This window comes from Pinus tabuliformis, chromosome 9, assembly GCF_031772625.1.
Source record: "Pinus tabuliformis cultivar Carrire ecotype Pingquan chromosome 9, CPIR1, whole genome shotgun sequence".
Classification (NCBI taxonomy): Eukaryota; Viridiplantae; Streptophyta; class Pinopsida; order Pinales; family Pinaceae; genus Pinus; species Pinus tabuliformis.
Window position 1 is genome coordinate 949,690,903 of NC_142307.1, and position 3,971 is coordinate 949,694,873.

Here is a 3,971-nt window from a genome sequence, read left to right on the forward strand (position 1 = left end):
GCATCTGTCCACGGAGGATTGCCGTGCCTCCAAATCTGGTGGTTTTTTCTTGGACAGAATGCGAACGCGGCGTTGTGCCTCCAAATCTGGTGGCTTTTTCTTGGACAAAATGCGAACGCGGCGTTGTACTCCACAGCCATATTAACTACGCCACTCTCACCGCTCACCACCATCACCAATCTTTGCCACGTAGGTGTGAACAGTCCATTTACCCATATGGCCTCATTTTCCGCCTCGACTGTGCGTCCATCCCAATTAACGACCCACTATTAGCGGTTTGCTATTTTGGGAATAGCCACCGCTATTTCAACTGCTCCGAGAAGATAACTCTTCATTGACCGCATCACCCTAACCAGGTAAAGTTGAAATTACAAATTTCGAAAAGGCAGACAAAAATCCAACTCCGGTTAATTAAAAAGGGGTTAAAATGCATGCATTGAGTTGAAGGATTAAACGTGATGTCGCCCTCCCGGTAAAGTCATGGCACACGTGTGCTGAACATGGGGTTCCCTTATTTCTAATAACTCCAGGGGCGCCCAACGTGTGACTTGAGTTACGGCCTTAACCCCAGTCACGATCTACTGGCCTACATAACCCGCTTCCGTCATTTTCCGACTGCACTTATCATTTAATGCTTCTGTTAGTCTTGGAGCTCCGTGGATCCAGACTGAGTGAGTAATAAAGGATGCCATTCGCACTGCAATTCTGTACAGTTCGATAGGCAAATCTTTCATTCTCTGTTCCTACCGTGCGGTAGGGCAGTCGCCTATACATCAGGCAGCAAATATTCGCTGTGGGATTCCGATCTTTAAATGAAAGGAGAACTTAACGCCATATGAGGTAATTTTTGTGTCGCTGGGCTTCGCGAGTTTTTTGATTCTTCAGTCTTTAATCCTGGATTTACCTTTTTGCGTTTTAAGGAAATAGATTTTCTTTTTGGTAAATTTTGGAGTGCACGCTGTCTTGTGTTTTACCTTTAAGCTTTGATCGCCTGTAGTCTTTTGAACCTAAAACCAGCTAGCAGGATTGCGAATGCTTTAGTTTGCGGGTTAAGGGTTAAGAATCTGCGGTTTTGTTCTAAAAGAGTAAATGTTTGGACAGATTGTAGAGACAATTACAAGAACTGAAAAGTTTCAGTTGGATCCGCTTGGATTTCCTAATTTGAAGCTTAAATACATTCCGGCTGCATATTCTTTAATTTTGAGCAAAAGCTTGTCATATTCTTCAGCTAGAAGGCAGAAGGCTCAAAGCAAGCAAACGTCGAGCTGTTTTTTTTATCATTGAACTGAAACACCTTGGTCTAGTTGTTTTCCATTGCAAAGGCATTAAGAAATTTGTCGGCAGCCGATACGATATTGACAATTAAAATGGATAGTTCCACTGAAAGCCTTTTGTGTGAAGAGAATCTGCAGATTGATAGTCCATGGTCAAAAGATTTGAATACTCATTGCATCGACCACAGTGATTCAACGCCGTACCACGATTTTCCCTACTACACCGGCCACGTGGGTTCTTGTTCGACATTGCCCTTTGCTGTACCTGAAGATTACGATGAAGCGATTAAAATCTGTCTAGAGAAGGAATCGGCCTTTATGCCAAGTGCAGGCTATTATTTGCAACATCTTAGGGCCAGTGAATTATGTGACGCAAGGAGGAGGGCAGTCTTTTGGATGAATAAGGTTAGTTAAGAAAACAACTCTCTAGATTTCTTAATTCTCAGAATTACAAAATTATTGAAAGCTTTGTGTTACAATTTGTGACAGGTTGGCAGTCATTTTAACTTTAAGGCTCTGATAATTTCTTCGGCCGTTAACCATATGGATCGTTTTTTGTGGAAGAACCGTCATGATCAGGTATAGTTCGGCCTGTTATCTTTGGCAATATTTCAAGAAAAGCCATAAATCATATGTCAGTTTAAGCAACTTATTTTCGAGTTTGTTAAGTTTGTTAAACGCTCGCAGACCTGGAAATCTTGGATGATGGAATTGGTATCAATGGGATGTTTGTCAATCGCAGCAAAGATGGATGAAGTAAATGTTCCAAGTATCTTGGATTTTCAGGTATTTTCGCCAAACAAATTCCATCTATTATTTTGATTATAGACGCCATGGGAAAGTCACCAGCGGCTATTTTATGGGGATGTCGAAATTAAGTTATTCTAGTGACAGGTTGAAGGCATAGATCACGTGTTCGAATCGTATGCATTACAGCGGATGGAACTCTCCATAATGAAAGCACTTGGATGGCGGATGAACCCTGTGACGCCCTTTTCTTACACGGAGGCAATGGCTCAGCACCTGCGGTTTGACTGCATCGTCAGAACCTCCATAGTCTCCCGTGTAACAGAGCTTCTACTCGGAAGTCTATTTGGTAATTATGGATTTTTCTTGCCTGTATAGATTGATCCATTTTAATTTTATGCATTAATTTTAGGGATTAAATGCAATGCGATCTTGATTGATTTTGCAGAAGAGGAATTTGTGGAATTTCGGCCCTCCATAGTTGCTTTAGCTGCCATGTTTTGTGCGTTGGAAGAGCTGGTTCCGTTGCAGGCCGAGCCCCATATTACTGAGCTCTCCAGATTTCTCAACGCAGAGAAGGTAATTGCAATCCACATAATCTCTTTAATTGCATGTCATGATATAATTAGCATAGGCATTTTGACATGAGAACCAATTATCTTCGTTTATTTTTAGGTGGATTTGCAAAAATGCTACCGGTTTATGGAAGAGAGGATCGTAGATCCCTTGCCTCCATCCCTGTCTTCCAACCGTCTTAATGGAAAACCCAAATTTCCGACGAGTCCTGTGACCGTAATCCAAAAAGTACCGGAAAATAGAAATAATGGAATAATTCTGAAGTGCTCCCTACAGGAAAGCTCGACTCAGTTTCATTTACCCAGCAGCTCCAATTCAAAAGTACCGGAAAATAGAAATAATGGAGTAATGCTGAAGTGCTCCCTACAGGAAAGCTCGACCCAGTTTCATTTACCCAGCAACTCCAATTCAAGACTGCATGAGAAAAGAAAGAAGTCCCCCACCACCAGAGACAATAAGTACAGAAAGAAGGGAAGTTGTGTAAATTCACATCATCTGTGAGTTAAACTGAATACCTTGATACAGGTAGAGTTTTGAGTTAAACTGAATACATTGATACAGTTAGAGTTGTTGGGATATAGAACATGTATGGAAGAATAATGTTCTAATTACCAACACTTTCCAAGAAATTACAATTCAACGAGATCTCTGTCCTTGAGATCTTAATTGTTATTCAAAACATTCTAAGAAAGCCATAGTATACTGGGTCAAGTGTGAGTTTGGGAGTGTGCTTCTGATAAAGCGATTTTGTAAGGTGGGAGTGTGCTTCTAAGAAAGCGATTTTGTAAGGTGGGAGTGTGCTTCTAAGAAAGCGATTTTGTAAGGTGGGAGTGTGGGTGTGAGGTTACCGGAGTCGAGTTAATTTGTGTTTTTTCATGATTGCTACATGAAACGGAATCGATTGCGAGATGCTGAGTTTATGAAACTTTAACTTTCATAAACTCGTTATTTTCTCATTATATAAAGATTTTTAATTTTCAACGCATCTAGTGCAATGACAATTCGAATAATGCTGATTATTGATAATCAGCACGATAAATGTGAACAGTTCAATTCGGTGACCTTGTCTAGAGAAATAGAGAAATATAAATATTTGAAATTGTAATATTGGAAAAAATATTTGAAATATTTGAAATTGTAATATGGTAATATTGAAAAATATTGAGATGAGGTTAAATAATTGTATATATGTCACGTTCTCTTTATTCATTTCACAAATACATCAATAAAAGATTTAACAACTTACAGGTTTTAAGTTTTTTCATTTTCACCTTGGGCTATAGAAATATAAATATTTGAAATTGTAATATTGGAAAAATTTGAGATGATGTTAAATAATTATATATATGTTACACTCCCTTTACTCATTACTCA

The 3,971-nt window shown here is 39.4% G+C and overlaps 1 pseudogene across 1 annotated transcript; it reads left to right on the plus strand.

The window, feature by feature from the left end:
• The first annotated feature begins 683 nt into the window (after positions 1-683).
• Positions 684-3,485, plus strand: LOC149151882 (cyclin-D1-1-like; annotated as a pseudogene). Its single transcript, XR_016262886.1, has 7 exons — positions 684-840; positions 1,102-1,679; positions 1,764-1,853; positions 1,962-2,060; positions 2,163-2,370; positions 2,470-2,600; positions 2,697-3,485. The product of XR_016262886.1 is annotated as a cyclin-D1-1-like (transcript).
• Positions 3,486-3,971: the final 486 nt, after the last annotated feature.